At 52.1% G+C, this 19217-nt stretch overlaps 1 protein-coding gene across 1 annotated transcript in view; it reads left to right on the top strand.

Annotated features, from left to right (window-relative positions):
* LOC108447457 overlaps window positions 1-19217 on the top strand; it is a 37685-nt gene that overhangs the window by 1195 nt on the left and 17273 nt on the right. The window contains exon 2 of the mRNA XM_017737505.1: window positions 159-225. The gene's annotated coding sequence lies outside the window, so the exon portion shown is untranslated. The remainder of the gene's footprint in view (window positions 1-158; window positions 226-19217) is intronic.

Here is a 19217-nt window from a genome sequence, read left to right as displayed (position 1 = left end):
CGGCTGCTTTTGCTTTTGAACTTGAGTCCCCCGGAGGAGCTCGCAACTTCAGGCGCTTTTTAATTTTTTTATTTTATTATTATTTCTTTTTTGTTTTTGGTGTTTTAAAACTTTTTTGATTTTATTTTTTTTTCAACGTTTCAACTTTCCGACGCCAGCGCAGAGTTTTGCCCTGATCGCCGGGACCGCGTGAGCGTGCGGCGCCGAGGCCATGCGGTGAGCGAGGTAAGAGCGGGGCTGGCACCGACACCGGGGCTGGCACCGGGACCCCCGGCCCCGTCCCGGGCTGGGGCTGCCCCCGGAGCCGCGACTTGAATGAGAGCAAAGGGTCGCACCCACTTCTCTTTGTGTTCTGACCCCGTAACTCCGTGTCACCCCCGCGCAGGTACCTGCGGGACAATCCCTCCTGTGCCCCAGAACGGTCCCAAAGCCGCGAAGTTCGGATTAGTTTCGGAAGGCCCCTTTTTTTTTTATATAACGTCACATGGGAATCTTTTCTTTGATGGGGTTTTTTGGCTGTGTTGGAGCTGCTGAGGAAGCACCAGCTCGAAGCTGAGTTCTTGCCGCGGGCCCGGGTCTGGGTTTATTTTGCACCGCGTGTGTCAGAATGGAGTGGCTTGAGCCTGGTTTACACTCATGTAACTCCCGAAGAACTGGGTCATTGCTCGCCCAGGCTGATTCAAGGCGTGTTTGGTTCCAGGAGAACATTTCTGTGGGCTCCGGTGGGAGTTCCGTGGTCGGGAGCGTTCACTTCTTACTGGTTTTAGTGGTCTTGGGGAAGCTGATGGGGCAGCCTCGGTGCGGAAGCCTTACTCAGGTGTTCACAGAGCCTGGCTGGAGGGTTCCTGATCCCGCCTCCACCTTTGTGGGTTTGTTTTACACCTGAACATTTATGAGATGAGAGATTTCAAAATGCGGAGATTAAGGGCTGATGTCACCTCCCTGCTCCTCCCTCGGGTTTTGTTATAAAACAAGGCACGGCTCCTTCCCCGCAGTGACGACAGAGCGGGCAGCAGCTCCGTGTTGCAGGGGAGCGGGCTGCGGTGCCCAGGTCAGCCCTGATCCCACGGGCTGGGCGGTAACAGGTTATTAAACCCTCGCTCTGCTGGATCCAAACGTACCGTAATGGTTAAATCGAGTGTTCATGGAATGCTGCTCACTCCCTCCACCGTATCGGCTCTGCTCGGCTTTGGGGAAAGTAAAAGTGCCAAGTTTAGGTCTGTTACTGTAAGTGCTGGAGCAGGTGGATGCTCTGCTGGAGCCCCTGCACAGAGGATTTGGGTGCCCTCCTGCTGTGATGAGGGTGCCCAGTGCTTGGAGGATGGATGGCTCTTTCCAGTGGCATTTGGTGCCTCATTGACCAGACAGGGACCGGGAGTGCTGAATTTCTGCTGTGCCACCTCGTTTTCCTGGAATGAATTTGATTTCTGTGCGTTGCAAGGAGAGCTGATGATGTGTTTGTGTTGGGGTGGAGAGGGGACACTGTGCTGCCCCGCATCCGTGGCATCCAGGGAAGCTATGGACTCGGAGCAAACCCTCCTGTCCTCCCGTGTGACACTGATGTGACCCCTGTGGCCTCAGGGAGGGCTCTGTCGTTGAGCGAGGTGACAGTGACCTCGCTGCATTGCTCTCCTCCTGCACAAGGAGCTGTCCCAGAGCCCAGGAGCTTGTCTGGGGGGGACTCCAGGAGCTCTGGGTGGTGCCATCGCTGGCACAGGTGGGATGGGATGGTCCAAGGGAAGAAGCTGCTGGTGGGGAGGAGGAAGAAGCAGGTGCATCATCACAAGGGGAGGGAAAATGCCTCCTCTCCTGGGGGGAGCCTCCTGATGAATTCAGCTGGAAGCGCTGCAGAAAGGGCTCCTTTGGAAAGATGAGTCTGGAAACTGCGGTTGTACTAAAAGCCACAGGTGCAACACGTTGATTTCTGATCCTTTGCTCCATTTTTAGTTCATCCCACACAAACCATTATTTCTTCCCATCCTGGTTCCCAAGCACTGGAGGCTCCTGCCCGCTGTTCCTGCTCGTTTTCCTGAGTGCTAATTGCTCTCAGCATCCTGTTCAGGGTTTTTTTGTTCTCTCCAGCTTGCAGGCTCCCGTGAAACTTCCAGGTGAAGTTTGAGAGTGGGTTTGCTTTTTGATTTACCTTACTAAAAGGTAATTTTCTACTCAGAAATAGTCTTGAGGATCCCAAGGAGCTGAAAACCCCACAGTGAATTACTGCAGCCCAGTGGCACTTGGAGCAGTCATTTCTGCCTGTATTCCTCCAACTCTTTGTGTCTCGTGATCCCAGGGCTTCCCCAATTTTTGAACTGATATCAGCTGATTTAATAAAATCCCTCTGCCTCAGGATGGGTGGGTGCTGCTCCCACCCCAGCCCCCTCCATGGGCGAGGTTCCTGCTGGCACCACAAGCCGGGGATGTCACCACGTGTGCTGCCCTGTGGCCCCTGCCAGCCTTGTTTCAGGGCATAACCATCACCAAGTTTGATTTTTGTGGGGTGTTTTTTAATGAGAAGTTTGTTGTATTTGGCTTTCTTGCATCCAGCACGCCATGGCTGTGGGAAGGAGGTTATTTCTGGGTTGGTGCTGACATTAGCACACAGTATTAATTTTCCGTTAAATGACAGATTTATTGGAGTTTTCTTCATCTGCACAGTCTGACCTGGAAACCTGAGCTGGAATTTGCCAGAAGGGGGCATTTTGCAAACATCACAAAGGATTTTGGTGGTGGGGAGATGGGCAGGGTGAGCTGGGCTGGGGAATTGGGCAGCGATGCGTGTCTGGGAACCACGGACTTTTGGGGAAAATTCTTGTGCAAATAAACACTAACAAATGAATTTTGGGTCATTTAGTGCTGAGGGCTGAGTGCAGGGAGACCAGTCCCACTGCAGCCTGCTGGCTCCAAGCAGTTGTTAAAATAAGAAACTGTGGAATAGCCTTGGATTTTTTTTTTTTTCCCCCCCCAAGGAAACCATTTAAAACTGCATTTTCCAGTCATCTCCCAGTAATTGTTTCTTGCTGTAGGTTGAGCTCTGGTATTCTTGCATGAGGTTTCTCCGCTCTTCTTTTTGGGAAAGAGGGTTTGGAGCCCACAGCTCTGTGTCCCCTCTGTCGGAATGTGTTGCTGAGCTGCCGTTGCTCATCCTGACCCTGTCCTGCCCACTAAAGCCAGTCCTTCACTGTGGCACACCAGGAGCTGTGCTGGGGCTCTGGGGGTTGGTTTTTTACCTGTGGTGTGTGTTGGATTTGGGCTTGCAGGCAGTGTGTGCTTTCCAGCCTCACCATCTCTGTCCTCACCTCTTCTGTCCCCATCCCAAACCCAGAACCCCTCCTTAATCCTGGGATCAAGGCTTGGCTTTCTCTGCCCTTCAGCATTTACCTGCTGCAGGGGGTATTTTAGAGGCTGCTGGGGTCAGCCCTGCCCTGTGCTCAGCCACAACCTCAGCTGGTGGGAGCTGCTGTGTGAGTGGGAACCTCATCCCATCTTCACCCCTGGGGAGAACAAGGCAGAGACAGTTAGGTGAGCTGATCCAAGAAATGGGGTGAAAACCTTGTTTCTGTTTCCCTGGTTTCCTCTTTGACGTGCCAGCTGCTGGGTTAGAGTTTTGTGTGCTAAATCCAGCAGTAAGGGACTGAACCTGACCAGTTGTGCTCATTCCAGGAGGTCCCATGGAGGTGCTGGAGCATCCCCAATTGTTCAGGATCGCTGCTAAGCCAAGCTCAGGTGCCATCACCTGTTTCCTGAGCTTTTATCTTCTGCAGTAAATGCTGAACTCTCTGCACATCCAGAGCGATGGGCTTCCTAGGGTGATGGGGGAGGTGTGCAGAAACAAAACCGAATCTTAAAAACACCTTCCTGCCACTCCTTCCTTCTTCCCAGGCTCAACTTCTGTCCCAGTTTCTTCCCTTTCTCCGCCTCAGTGGTGCAGGGTGATGGAGAGTGGTGGCTGTGGCCAGCTCATCTCGCCTTGGCTCTGCCCCTCCTTCCTTCACAGGGCACTCCTTGCACTCTTCCCCTGCTCCAGCCTGGGATCGTCCACTATTCCTGCTTGGCTGTAGGAGCTTGTTCTTGGCTTTTCTCAGTGTTTGGGATTTTCTCTGTGTTTGGGGCTGTGTTAATCCCTCATTCCAGGCAGAAACTCTAGCAGGTCAGCACTGGAGCATTTTGGACGCAGTTGCTGCCTCTGGTGCCTGATGCCATCGGCTGCCCTGTCCTTGCTGCACCTGTGCCATCTTTCCAGGAGAGATGGGGAGATTTCCATGAGGCTCCTGCACTGCTCAGGTTCACCCCTGAGCCTGGAGATCGGAGCCTCCCAAAGCCCAACATGCTCTGTGCCGCTTTCCCAAGCACTGCAGGATATGAAACATCAGTGAGAGAAAAGCCAGGTCCAGATGTTGCAGAGGGCTGCTGTGATAGTGGATTATCCACAGCCATTCCCGAGCTGCATGGCTTCTGTTCTGAGCTGCTGCTGTGGTTCTTTCCCTGCTTCCCAGCCTGGGCTCGGTTGTGGTGCTTTGCCTGTTGCCAGAGGAGCATCCCAGCACGGCCAGGAAGCTGGAGGGGCTGCCCTGACGCTGCGTTCCCGTGGCAGAGCTTTCCCAGGGTGTTTTCTCCCGGGAGCTGGCGCGCGCCGCCGCACAGGAAATTCTGGTTGCACCATTATTGCGGAGCCTATTGTTTGGGGCAAGGGCAGGATTCGGGCTTGCTCACATCCTCCAGTGTCTCGCTGTGCTGAAAGGATGTGGTGGAATGGCCAGGGCTGCCGGAGGAGCGGGGAGCTCCGAGCTGGTTTTGTGCAGAGTTCACGCTTAGCCCAGATCCCTGCGTTTCTGCCCAAACCCGCCCCTCTGGTTTTTTTATGGGAAACCTCGGGGTTAAGGAAAACTTGGAGTGAAGATGAAGCAGGGCATAGTCATTTGGTGCAGTTTGCAGCGTTCTGCTGCTTAGCCCGCTCCTGTCTGGGGGTGGTGTGGAGCAGGCACACCTTGAGGGAGGTAAAATCAGAGTTTGGGGGATACAGGCCCCACCAAGTGCCGCCTTTGAGATGGCAGCACACGTGGCCTGGATCTCAGCATGTGTGTAGGCAGGCAGAGCACGTGGCAGCTCTGTTTTCACCTGCTGCAGCCTCGTGGCGTGACCAAGGCTGTCTGTTCACCTGGCCGTGCCTCAGTTTCTTATCAGAGCATTGGAGCGAGCTGCTCTGCCTGTGTTTGCTTTCACTTTGCCTTTTTCCCTTAACTAATCTTTGTGGCTTTGATGGTTGGCAGTGATAGCTGCCTTTCCCAGGCTGGGCTCTGCGGGTTGCAAAAGCTGCTCCTCGCTCGCCCGTGTGAGCCACAGCTCCTTTCAGGCAGGGCTGCCTGGGATGTCTGGGCTGGAGCAGGAGGATCCCAAAGCTTTGCTGTCCAGACTGTGTGGGGGCTGACTGCTCACTCTCCATGGGTTTTTCATTCCCTTTGGGCTGCCATCCCAAAAGAGGGAAGGCACCAAACCGGGGCAGGCGTAAAGAGCGAAGCTTGCACGTGTGACATTCCTCTGCTGCCACATGCCAGGGCAGAATTCAGCTTGGATTTTTGCTGCCCCAGTAGAGCCCTGGGGAGCCTGTGCAGGCAGCCAGTCCCCTGTGCACAGGCTGCACGGAGCTGCCCTGCACAGGCAGGGAATTTGCTGCTGGAATTTTGTCCCGGTGCACGTGAGGAGGAGGTGTGAGCCCTGTGGATCCAGGAGCTGCGCACTGGGATGCTCTCACTGCACGGGCTGTGGGGTGAGGCTGTGCTGGACTGTGGGGCAGGGCGGCTGAGCTGGCATGGGAAAGGGAACCAAGCTGCTTCTGGGCCGTGTCCGTGCTGCCACGTGCCTGGCAGAGGGACGGGGAGCCTGGCAGCAGCCGTCCTGTGTCCCTCAGCTGAACAAGCCACCATGGACGGGGGCGGCCGCTGCCACTGGGCTGGCATTGTCTGCCAGGGGCCTCCCGCACACTCAGGGCTTGTTTGAGAGAGCCATTAATCAGTTTAAAGCTGCCCCGTGGCACTCGTGGCTGTAAGAAGTGCCTATTGTGTGTGGGAACAAGGGCACCGATGTGAGCGAGCGGCTGGCCCGCACGGGAACTGTGTCATTGGAGGGGTGAGGTCACACGTCCTGCTGGACTGGGGTGGCTGTGGAACCTCCACAGCTTCAGCTGGGCAGTTGGGCTTCACCAGGGCACTCTCTGGCCTCCTTCGGCCAGGCTGGTGCAGGGGGTGGCACCAGGGTCCTGCCTGAGCTCAGCAGTGCAGCTGAGAGTGAGAGGAGGAGGAGGATGAGAGCATCCACCAGGGGTTTGGGCAGTGAAAGGTGTTGGGTTTGCACTGAAAGGGCTCTTCCCATCAAGCAGCCCCAGTCTGTTACCGTCTTCCCATCCCTCCCTTGGACTGTGGGGAGCTGGACATCATTCCTGCGTGCAGAGCACGTCCTACACCGCTGTGTGTGTGCTGGAGCTGGGAAAGGCTCTGCCAGCTGTGAGAGCAGGCGAGCAGCACACCCTGTGCCCCCCTGCAATCCCACTGGGAGCATCCACGTACGGGTAACGGGGAAAGCTGGGAGAAGCAGCAGGGCTCAAGGTGGTGGCCTTGGCATCTCCACGGAGTGCCCTGTGCCCCATGGTGTGGGTGATAGCAGCAGGCTGAGCACGGCCCCATGGTGTGGGAATGCTGAGCAGGGCCAGGATGGGTGCCCGGGAGCCCACCTGAGCCTGGGGGATGCTCTGTGCTCTCTGTCTGTGTTTTCCAGGGAGATTTTACACACCACTGGCTGATGAGTTGACTTTATGTGGTGTAAGTCCTGCCAAAACAATTTCTTCCTGTTATTGCTGCTCCAGTTTTAGAGAAGTGATAAGAACCTTTTGCAGGGACCTGGTTTCTCCCAGGGGCTCTGCTGCTCTGAGCTGGGAACTTTGAGCAGCTGTTCCTGGGGTGACTTTTCTTCAGTCCTTCAGCTGAGTTTCCAAGTTAGATTTAGTTAAATGATTTAAGGAACGTCTGAGTATAGTCAATGTAGGGTCTCTCTGCAGCCAGATGGATCTGGTTCATTTTGGGTGTTATTTCCCATGAATTATCTCTTCAGTTGCCCAAGGAGGTGGTTAATTAGAGGCACAGGCCTTGAAGACAAGGCTTGTGTTAAAATGTATTGAAATGAGAGCTGGGACAATCAATGTGAGGCTTTGCTTGGATCTGGACTGGAGTTGGGGCGCCATCCCAGGGCTCAGCCCTGGTGCCTTCAGCTGATGGTTCCTCTTGGCCCAGCATTTTGTCACACCATTTTGCAGATTTTTAAGGCCAGGTCTTAAATATTCCAATGGGAGTGAGAGTGGATCTTAAACCCCCTTCTGCTTGGTTTTAAATTCATTTGGAGTGAACAAACTGAATCTAAAGCAGAGCCACCAGAAACACAGAATCCCAGAATGGTTTGAGGTTGGAAGGGATCTTAAAGAACATCTTGTTCCAGCCCTGCCATGGGCAGGAACGCCTTCCTCTGGAAGGTTTGTGGGGCTGCAGCGTGGCCCTGTGCCAGGCAGTGCTGGATCAGCTGTGGTGACTTATGATAAAGGAATAATTCCGGGTTTCCCAGCAGCAAACACAGTGCCAGGGCTGGGAGGGCTCCGGCCGCCGCCGAACAATCGGGATTGAACAGGCTGCACTCGTGTTCTGAGAGCAGGCTGCTGGGAGGAAGGAAAAACAGGAAAAAAGGCAGTTAGTCACTGGGGTGAGGTGCTGCCCCTCTGCACAGGGTGGCAGGGCTGTCCCAGCTCCCTCAGGTATGGAGAGTGGGGCTGGAGGGCGAGAGAAATGGGGGCCACAAAGCCCCTTGTAAATGCAAACATTTGAGCCAGGAGGGTTCTGCCAGGAGGGAGGGAGCTGAATTCCTCAGCTGGGCTGTCCACAGGGACCTTTGGCCAGGTGTGATGCTGGGAGCTGTGTAGATGAGTTGGTGTTTGTGAGCAGGGATCTGCTGCAGCAAGAGCCAAATCTTTGTTTCTGACTCGTCAGTGGTTGATGTTTTCTCACTGTGGCCTGCAGCAGCAGTGCCTGTAATTCTCCAAGGAATTCCTTCCTAGGAAGTCCTCTGTGGCCCCTCTCTGGTCTAGAATTGGGCCCTGTGACTTCTTGCCATAATAAATAAAGCCAAGCATTTAAATAAACTTTTGTGAAGATAATGAGTTGGTAGGAATATTTGTATAAAATGGGAGTAAATAAATGACATTTAAGCCCATGTTTGACACAACTAGAAACGGTTTTCTCCAAGACACAGAATACTCCATAATTGCTCCTGAATGGAGTTCTTACCTCTTTCCTCTGAAGGGTTTGCCCTTGTCCAGAGTACAGGAGGGAAGCAGCAGGTTATGTGGAAGTTACGTGATCCAGGCTGGCTTGTTCGTACTCCTTAAAGCTCCTCTGTGATCAGTGGGTTTTGCACCCTTAAAGGATGAGGACAATGCCATGAAAACGGCCTTTAGGATATAGGGGGAATCTCTTCCTGTGATTTCAGGCTGGAATGTTGTGAGTGATAATTACTCTGTAATCTTTTCGGGCACCTTGCTTTGATTCCTGGAAAGTCTCGCTTCTATTTACAGCTACAGTGGAAGTGTGTTTAATAAGACAGACTTAACTTAAAGAAGAATTTTTTTTGGGAAGAGCTTTGCAGGACAAATCCATGGAACATGGATTGATTGTTGGATGCTCCTTGAGGCAGAAGATCCAAAGCATTGCCTGTCTTCCCTCAAACACACAAAATGAGGTGCAACTTTGGCTGGAAGCAGGAAGGAACGATGGATTTAGGTGGTGTTGGAGGACCTTCCTCATTCTTTCTATCCCCTCTGCAGCATGAGGATAACACATGGCAAGGATGAATAATGAGATCCCTAATTTGAGTTTAGTTTAGACACCTAAATATGTGCTGGAGCATGTCAGTGGGAAATCTGACTTTGGTGGTAAGGGCACAGCTCTCCCCCCTGGGAGGGAGCTGGGTGAGGGGTGTCTGGGAGCATTTTCTGAGTGTGCAGGAGGGTTTCTGGAGAAGCAACAATCTGGGATGGGATCTTCTGCAGAGCCCAGCCAAGTGCCCTTCAGAGCCTGCTGTTCATCTGCTCTTTTGCTGATGGTAGAGAGCTGGGCTCCAGCCTCACATGGCTGCAGCTGTGATTTTGGACTGTGGAGGTGTGGGGAGACCACGTTTTAAGCTGGATAAATCAGATAGATTTGGTCTGGAGGCTGTGGAGCTGCACTGCTACAGAGAGATGGGTCAACACCTTGTGTTCCTGAGTTGGAAAGGACCCACAAGTCCAACTCCTGGCCCTGCATGGGACAGTCCTCAAAATCACTGTATAACCCAGCTCCCAGAGGAGATGCTTAATTAACTTATCTCTTCCTTTGTGCCTTTTCTGCTCGTACACCCTGCTGCACTGGGAGCCAGGGGAGGGGCAGCTTGGGAGGGAAGTGCAGCACAAGCTTCTGCCAGGCCTGGAAACAAATGAAACAAGGGCGATGCCTTGGATGTGAGGATCACAAAGATTTCTGTGGGTTTCATTGATTTTCATTGGGTGCTTCATTCCTGCCCCATTCCTGCCCTCCTGGACCTGTTCTGTCACCCACCGGGGGCTGTGGGCAGAGGGTCACTGCCTGACCTGTGTTTCTGTGTCCACAGGCAGGACTGAAGCACCCACCTGCCCCTGTGCCAGCCCTTCCCGATTGCTGTGTCCTTCAGGGAGATCATCCTTGGCATGCTCTGTCAGGTTTCTTGATTTTCTTGCTGCAGGTAGTTGTGAAATAGCAGCTGCTCTGCAAGTGCCACTGCTGGGCTGGCACTCGTTTGCCTGCTCCTGTGGGGAAGAGAGAGAGTGAATTAAGGACAGATAAGAAAAAGAGGGATTAAAGTCAATGGAAGATCCTTCTGGTTCTGTGGGAATTGAGTTTTGCTCAGGTTTTCTGCTGGACAAGCCCATATTCTTTAATTAATTTTGTTTTTTGAGCATGTCTGTTGTTTCCTTTGAAGGAAGAAGGGGTCACTTTTTCCACACTGCTGACGTGAGTGGTGAATCACAGTGGTTGTGGGAAGGTGCTGTCACTGGGACCAGTAACCTGTCAGAATATTTGCTGCCTTCATCCTGATGTCCTGAGGCGCTTTGCAGCCCATGTGCCAAAGGGTTGGGTATGACCACAGCTCAGAATGCACTTCTGATGCTTCTCAAGGGGGATGGGCAGGAAGGATTGACTCCTTCAAGATTCTGATTTCCAGGCAGTGCTGTAGCCTGTGGATGGGAGGTCATTTCACTACAGGAAGGAAATGTGTCAGCACGTAGCAAAGACCCAGCGCATGGTCTGGAAGCCGAGGGGGTTTTGTCTTGGTGCTCCAGCCAAGTGAAAGGCACAGCTCTGGAGGGACATGTGGAGAGGTCAGCAGGTTTTGTGGATGCTGGCAGTGCTGGTGGAGCCTGCGTGGGAGTTCCTGCAGCTCCTGCACCTGCTGAGCAGGGTTTGAACCCCAGCACTGAGGAAACACGAGCTGGGGTGCCCTGGCTCGCTGCACCCTCCGCAGGCTGCGCACATCCTTGCAGAACTCGTGTCCTTGTCTTTTCCAAGGATTTGCAGCCTCATGCCTGGCTGCTGTGGAGCTCCAGGGCTTTCCAGAGCTGTGGAAGGGTATTGCTGCTGCTCAGCCTTAGCTGAACACTGTCACCTATAAAGAATTTAGGTTTGTGTGACATGAGCTGGCAAATCAAGATGTTGTTGTTTTTTGCCTGATAGCAATGTTTGGATATCCACGCCGTGCAATTTCCTGCAGAAACTAGATATTGCCTGCACATGTTTCCCAAACTGTTTGTGTTTTAAAGCCTGGCTGAAGTAGCAGGTGTGCCGGGCTCATCCTTGGACCTGCACCTCGGAAAGGATGGGCACTTTCAGGGTGACTGATCTTCTCCTCCCCTGCTTGTGGCTTTTGTATAGACCTTTGCTACACATGGCAATAAATTCACTTGCTGTTGAAAAGGAGAGACTAGAATATACAGAATATAGAAAAGGGTGAAATAGAAAGGTGCCTCATACTCAGAACACAATCCCAACTCCTTGTAAAGAAGATCCAGGTTTTGTTCCATAAATAGGGACAAAGGGAACCTTTAGTTGCTCCTGCTCTGCTGAGCTTTGGATCCTGAAAAAAAGGGGTGAGCATGCTTGGGGAGAGCAGGGTGGGCAGGCAGAGGAGACACGGCTGTGTGGCCACCTGTGCCTGCACAGCCCCATCCCTGTGGCTGGGGAGCGTGGCAGGGGCAGAGGCAGGAGATGAAAAGCTCATCAGCAGTGATGCTAATTGGATGTGATGTTGGTTCCCTGCGTGGCCCAGCGGAGTGTGGCCGGCTCGAGCAGGCCCTGGAGCGTGAGCAATGGGAGCTGACAGCCCCTTTTGCAGGGCAAAGCCACGCTGGGGACACGGTGCATGGCCAGACAGGGGCTGTGCTCCCGGTGTCCCTTCACCTCGGCGTGGTTGGTTTAGTGTCCGTGTGGGATCGTCCTGGTGGGCTGGCGTTGGTAAACTGTGGATTTGAAGTCTTGGGTTAGGAGATGAGGACCAGGCTGGGCTGTACAAATGCAGGATAACTCATCAAGGGTAACATTCCCGCCAAGTTTGGGCTCCAGACATCACCCACCCACCTGTAGGTCCTGCAGAGCATCGCTGTGTGCCAGCCTGGGCTCAGCGTGTGCTGCTGGTTGGTGTGCAGTGCCTCTGGATGCAGATAGGGGTGATTTTTGGTTGTTGCTGTTGAGGGGGAAGGCAGCAGAAATGTGTCTTTCTGTCTAGGAGGCACCTTGTGATTCCTGAGGATTCTACACCAACCTTGTGAGGGAAAAGTGAGGTGCAGGCAGGTGTCAAACCCCTAAAAATTCTGTGTGACCCCTAAAAGTGCCTTTCTGGGGTGAAAAGCCCCAGCCTGAGAGCAGGCAAGGCACATGGCAGTCACTGTGATTTTGTAGAAACACCAGATTAGTTTTTTCATGTGCCTAAAGGCAATTCAGTGCAAGGCCACCAACCTTCCTGAGCTGGATACCCCGGAATGCTGCAATGGACAGAGGCCCAGCAGGTGTCATTGGCCTGTTTGGGACATCAAACCTCCAAACACCCACAAACTGGGTTGGTTTTACTGAAAAGCAGTGCAGAAGACTCCTCAAGGAGTTGTTTGCTGCTGAGGGCAAAGACATTTGTACACCTGATACCTGGGGCTCTGAAGTGAGACATGTCACCAGTTTCAAAGCAGGGTGGAGAAACACCTCACCTTGTACTCAGAAGGCTGTGCTTGATGATTGGGTTTTCCATAATGTGGTGCCTGGGGAGTTGAGAGCCAACCAGCCCCTGTCCAGTCCTGTGCTCCTGGGGTTGTGTCCAACTGCTCTGAGCAAAAAGGGAAAAGAGAATGTGGGAAATTCCACCCATGCAGCTGCCTGAGAGGAACAGGTCACTTGGGATCTGTTTGGAGATAGAAATAGGGCTGGAAGTGAGATGTAAGGTGTCCTTTGACATCACCAGGGCCATGTGAGGGAGTTGCTGAGTAACCTGCTGAAATAATCCTTGGAAATGTTTGAGCAGAACGGGTTGCTGCGTGTGCTCCGAGTCTCTGCATGTGAATCTGGGGCTGGCGTTGGCACCCAGCTCTTTGTTTCTAATCCTGATCTGAATGTGCTGAACATACATTAGCACAGAATCCCAGATTGGGAGGTCTGTAACTATGGCAATATCCTACAAACGTGACCCTCCTCTCCTCATCTCAACGCTGGCATCGGCGAGCTGCCATGTAAGGTGGCACTCCTTTTTTATCTAGTAGTAATTCCATGTCAAAGAGGAAATATAAATAAACTCCCCAAACAAAAGAAGCAAGGAAAAAATAATTCTTTCAAACATTTGAGCAGGAACAATAGGGTCGGATATGCACTCTCTGGGGAGGGCTAATGGCTGAAACCAATAGGAGCACAGTCTTGGGCTGTACCTAGCCCAGAGCTTGGCTCAGCGAGGATTATTTATAGCAAATGTTATGGCAGAAGCATGTGTGACCTGTGGGCTCCTGGCGAGGGGAAGAGCTTTCCTGTACTGTCTCTGGGATACAATAGACAATTATTTAGACACTGTCTTTGTCTCAAGATATAAACAATTAAATGCTGGCTACTGATTTCTGCTCTGATGTTCAGGCCGTGGGCAGCCATGATTTCTTGCTGAGGGACTTGTGGAGAAGGCAAGGGTTTTTAAGAAATGTCACAGCTGTGAAGTTCCTGAGGCATCTCTACTAAACAGACTGATCGGGAATGCAGAGTAATGTCACAAGCACCACAAAGTTGTTGCTTCCAAAGGATGGCAGCCAGTGGTTCAATATTGTTCAGCTGACATTAATGGGGTGTGGGTGGGTGTAGACCCCTGAATCTGCCTGTTCTGTTGTGGTTTGGCTCATCACTGTGGTATTAAAGTACCTATAGCTGCTACTGGATAGTAATTAAATGTTCTTACATATAATTAACTTCTTTCAACTGACTACTGAATAGCTTAAATAATCTACATGTAATGGCAGATATTTCTGTATTAGAATGGTGACAGTTGGTGCCAAATAGCTGGGGAGGTTGGGGAAAGAGCTACTGTGCATCCAAACAACCTTGTGCTGGCACACGACTCCTTCTTCAGGCTCCCTCCTTTTCCTGGGGGTCCCTGTCCATCCTGGATGCCAATACCAGCAGGATCCTTCTGGATCTCTTCAGGACTCACTTCAGTTTTATTTTCTGTTGAGCAGGAAAATTTAGAATTGTGAAAAAGGGGAAATGTGGAGGAGTGTGCAAGGGCTGATACTGCCACAGTTCAGTGGGTGGAGGGTGAGTCTGCGGCTGCAGTTCCTGGGTCAGCAGTGTGAGTCTGGAGGAACATTTAACACAGGTACAGTGCCAGAGTGCTGTGGGCAACGTGAGAGGCTTGGTCTGAAATCCACCTTCAGCAAGAACTGATCTGTGTTCGTTGTTTCATTCCAGTTGTATTCCAGAGCTTTTATGCCTCTGTGCTTTTTCCTTGAGTTTCTCCTGCTCAGCTTTGCGCAAGGAATTGGGTTTGGCTCTCTCTTCTTCCCAGTGCGCATAAAGCTGTTCCTGGCTTGCTGTAAGGTTTTAGTGCTCCATGTGCTGCAGAGCCCAGGACTGGTGCCCTGTTCAGCTGCCTGGCACCCCCCTGCAGTGCCTGCCCATCTCCCACCAAGCCCCAGAATGGAGCTGTGGTGTTTGCAGGGAGCTGGTCCCTGCCTGGCAGCACTGGCACCAGCCCAGTTTGTCTGACAGATGCAGTGGAGCAACTCTCTCTCTCTCTCTCCCTCGGCCGTGGGCAAAATGAGTCTCCTGCTCTAATTTCATTGTGTTTAGCCACCGCACAAACTCTAAAGCTCCCTGAAATGGGAAGGAAGTAATGTTTAAATTATACATGAGTGAACTGATTTACTCAGCCTGAAGTTTTGAGTTCCGTCCTTATAAATACAGGGCTGGAGCTATCAGTCTGTGCATCCATCCGTCTGCCCGCTGAAGATTGAATTAGCAGGAACACAAATGCAGATCCAGGACTGTAAAAGCTTTGGCTTAAACCAGTGCAAACTGTGCGGGGCAGGTGCTGCTGCCACGGGGAACGCAGCGTGTTTGCCTGGGGTTAGCTTGTCTGGGAGTCTGCCCTCGGTGATGGAGGAGACCATTGCTGCAGGGTCCCTTCTGCCACTGGCAAGTGGTGTCACCATCCCTGGAAATATTAAAGAAGTGTGTGGATATAACACTTGGGGACCTGGTTTAGTGGTGCTGGGTTGATGGTTGGAATCGATCTTGGAGGTCTTATCCAACCTTAATGATTTTGTGATTCTAAAACTCAGTGTTTTGATAATGTCTGTCCACTCCTGACTGGGAAGGGATTCAGACTGCTCCCCTGTCTGCCTCCTGCTCCTAATGAAGGGGTTTAGCTTCCTGTGGAAGGGATTTTGCAGAGCATGTAAAATGCTGGTTCAATTCTATGGTTGCTTCCTATGGGCACCGGCCCCGCGCTCCTTGGGGAGCCCAGCGCCGGAAAGTCGCAACTGCGCTTGCTGATGGCCTGGAGATCCCTTTTGCAGATGTTTCACCCAGGTTTCTCCTTCCACCTCTATTGAAATAAATGAACAATCACGCTGCAGTGCTGCCATGCCTGGCCGGGGCCCAGCGGCAAACCGTCCTCCTTGACCCACAAACAGAGGATGCTGGATTTTTGTAGGGGCTGCAGCGGTTTGTGGGGTGGGGATCTGCTGGCAGGGCTCTGCCAGGTGGGCAGGGATTGATCATCAGGCTGCATCCTCAGGGTGTGCTCTGTGAGCAAGCACGGCTCTGCCCTTGGTCAGAGAGGCTGAAATGTCTGCCGAGACATAAACAGAAAGGGGGAGAAGTCACAATTCTCTCCCTATTTGTTTGACCTAAATACACTGAAGTAACTGTACCCCCATGAAAATGATAATTTCCTGACGCTGGAGAGCTTAACATCTGTTTCCTCCCATTTTTTTTCAGTGGTAGAACATGGTAACGGAAGAACTGGCGGGGTTTTCTTTCCTCTTTTTCTTTTGTATAGCAAGAGGCGCTGCATGCTTGGGCTAAATACGCTCTCCGAGAGCAGACAGGTTTCTCTCAAGGGTTATATGATCATTTGTTCTCTATTTTCTCTCCTTCCTGCCTCCCCCCGCCCCTCCTGGAGAGGAGCGGATACAGCGAAGCCCAGGCAGGACTTCCTTAGCTCAGCCATGCCTTCTGGCAGGCTGCGCCGCGTGCCCTCTCCCCGTCACCCCCCTTCCCCGAAAAACAATGGCCAAAGGCTCCTTCTTGTTTGTTATTTTGGATCCTGCAGAGGAAGAGCCGAGTGGAAGATCGTGTCCCCGGGGGCCCTCGGTGCATTCCAGCTCCGGCAGCGCCCGGCGAGGCTGTCGGCGCCTGGGCTGCGCCGGCCCCGGGCCTTTCGCTCCAGCCGTGTGATGCTGGGGGGGACAGTGGGTTTGGAAGCAAATGTAGCTCTGCTGAGAATTGAGAGAAGGGGGATGGAGAGCCTTGGAGGGGTGTCTGGAGTCGCTGCTCCACAGGGAGTGCAGATCCTGTCCTTGGAACGTCCAGCACAGCACAGGTTGTCACGGTGCCAAGAGGAGCTGGGCTTTTGTACTGACTTTGTGACATTGATTGAATCCCCCAGCTTCTCCTTTGCTTGTCGGGCTGTAGTGAGCCTCAGACTCTCTCTACCTCTGGCTCCAAAACTTTCCAGGATGACCTTGGGTCTCTCCAGGTGCTTTGAGCCAGCGGCTCTGTGGTGGAGAGCACGTTTCTGGCACGTGATGCTGTCTAGGCTGCCCCAAGGGCAACCCCACCACCAATTTCCTCTTCGTTGCCTTCAAAGGTTTGTTGTTTCCCAGGGCCCCAGTCAAAATAGTTCTTTGGGGTCACTTGATAGAAGGGATTTACAATTTGCCTGAAACCTGGAATACGCATTTTCCAGAATCCCACAACACCAAGGGATCCTGGAATCACAGAATGGTTTGGGTTGGAAAGAATCTTTGAAATCATCTTTTTCCACCCTCTGCCATGAGCAGGGACACCTTCCACTCTCCCAAGTTGCTCCAAACCGTGTCCAATCTGGTCTTGGACAGTTCCAGGGATGGGACAACCTCTGCCAGTGCCCTCCTAGTGCTTTAGAGCACTAAATGTTTTTTAAAAAAAGGTACTTGTGCTTGTTGCCCAAAACCTGCAGTGATCTGAAGAAGATTTCAGGGATTGTGTGGTGCCTGCCTGGCAAACAGCCTGAACTGTGTGGTGTTAAACGAGCAGTTTCTTGCTGTCATTGGGGTCTCTTGAGAAAACTCAGCCTGGATCAGACCTTTCTTAATTGATGCTTCCTTTCTAGCAGGTCTTGCTACCCTGCTGCCTTTGGATCTGATGTTGTGGTTTAACCTGGTTTAACACCCTGGGTTTGCTCTGCTTGTGGGTAACTTGTGTAGGGCAGCTCAGCAGAAGGAGATTGCCCATGGAAATGTCACTCCTGGAGGGGTGGCTTGTGTCAGCCCTGATTGCTTGGGCCTCATTCAGTGTCCTTTACATCTATGAGAACTGTCAACTTCAGTGGGTGTTCCCTGGGCCCGTGCTGTTATTTCTGCTGGCTGTCTGCTAAATCACACTGAAAAGGAGCAAAATTGCTGTTACTCCCACCTGTATCGTGCAGGCAGAGCCCGTTGCCAAGGGAATGTTGTGCAATCACGAGTGAGATGCAGAGTGCCTATTTCTTTCTTAGAGATTGGGATAACTGAAAAAATACGGAAAGAATTTGGAGGGGGAGTCATGGCTGTAGATACAGATGTTTGTATAACACACCCCCTGCCCTTGGCTGGGGATTTTGTTACTCTCAGCTTATTTGTCCCCCTCAGTGACCTGGAAAAGGAAAGTGAATTTTCAGAATGAAGGGCTGCTGCTTTTGTGATGGGAAGAGCAGGGCGAGGTAGGGACCCACACAGCCCCTGTACACTGGAGCTGTTGGCAGTGTTTGGTTGATAGTTGGAGTTTTATAAAGCCATCTTCCCCTCCAGCTGAGATTCTGTGTGTTTTGGAGAGCAAACACACAAGCCTTTGGTCTCCAAACCTGGCTGAAAGGCTTCAGATAGTCTGTAAGGGCTTCTAGGGCTCAGGTAATCTGAGGGGAGTGGAAGAGGTGGAAGGTAATTGTGTTACCTCGTGTTTTCTGTGGTTAAAGCCCTGCTTTAAGTGATGGTAGCTCAGCTCAGCTGCTGGGTGGTAACTTGCTACGACTTGACATCTGCAACTGCAGCTCAAGGAGGGGAAAAATAAACATGTGGTTGATAAGTGGTGTAGTTTTCTGGCTAATAGCTGTTCTTGAAGCGTTTCTTCAAAACCTCTTTCTCCTGCACCCCAGAAAGGTGAGTAAGGGTTCATCAGATGCTCTCAGGGCTGTTCTCCTCCATACTCAATTTTTATTCTGTCATCATGGGCCTTAATGCCCCCAAGGCCATGTGGTTTGGTTGGTAAAGCCACCTTTGCCCTGCTTGGCTGATGGAAAGCACAGGTTTCCCCCAGGCAGCTGCTGCAGGTGTTTGCACAGCGGCGGACGCTGCGTTCGGCGGCTCCGTCGGGCACTGGGGCGTAGCAGATTTTGGCTCCTGCTCAGGGAAGACTGAGGGGAGCTGGCTGGAATTTGCCCTGGTGGTGGGAGGCTTTGCTCTGGGTGAGGCAGTGCCAGTCCCAGGCTGGAGCTGGCTTGGGGCAGTGCTGGACTGTGGGTACAGAGGAAGATGTTAAATGAGCAGTTTCTTGCTGTCATTGGGGTCTCTTGAGAAAACTCAGCCTGGATCAGACCTTTCCTAATTGATGCTTCCTTTCTAGCAGGTCTTGCTACCCTGCTGCCTTTGGACCTGATGTTGTGGTTTAACCTGGTTTAACACCCTGGGTTTGCTCTGCTTGTGGGTAACTTGTGTAGGGCAGCTCAGCAGAAGGAGATTGCCCATGGAAAGTGCTGGGAATTGGCTCCTGCCAAGGTCAGCCTGTGGTTTCAGTGAGTGCAGTCCTGCAGGTGTGACTGGGGGGAATTCAAACACCAACAAGGTGGTTTTGAAGATGAGAAGAGGTTCAGGTGAGGCTGTGGTGGAAGGGAAGATGGAGAGGAGGCATCAAGCACTGGTCACAGAATGGGTCTCCTCTCTGCTTAGAGTGCTTGGGTCTGGCTTCATGGTGGCAGCTCTAATTTACATCTGGTTTAAAGCTGCTTAAAAAAAAAATAATTACCTCCCCCATTTAATTTTAAAGCCACCCGTGTGCCCTGTGATTCTGGATTCTATTGCTTCTCTGGGGAGGGCTGTGCAGGATTTGTCCCTTGTTATGGGCTCTCTTTTGCCTGACACATGAGGAACAGCCTGTCTCCTCTTTGCTAGCATCCCTCCAAAGACTTCACAGGCAAGCCTCTTCCCTTTGAATCTTCTTTCCTCATGCAGGATCCACCCAGCCAAAAACAATAAAACATAAAATGGAAAGAGAAAACAAACAAAAAAAGGGACTGTTCGTGATTTCTGTCTTTTGCTGCCAGTTGGCTGCACGACTTGAACACTCTTCTTTTTTTTTCCCCCCACTCGTTCCAACCCATTCCAATGTGGTAGTCTTTAAGTTGGAGGAGGGGAGTCTGGG

Source organism: Corvus brachyrhynchos, unplaced genomic scaffold (genome assembly GCF_000691975.1).
Source record: "Corvus brachyrhynchos isolate BGI_N302 unplaced genomic scaffold, ASM69197v1 scaffold346, whole genome shotgun sequence".
Taxonomy (NCBI): domain Eukaryota; kingdom Metazoa; phylum Chordata; class Aves; order Passeriformes; family Corvidae; genus Corvus; species Corvus brachyrhynchos.
The sequence above is the reverse complement of the archived record's forward strand: the minus strand, read 5'-3'. Positions and strand labels throughout refer to the sequence as shown.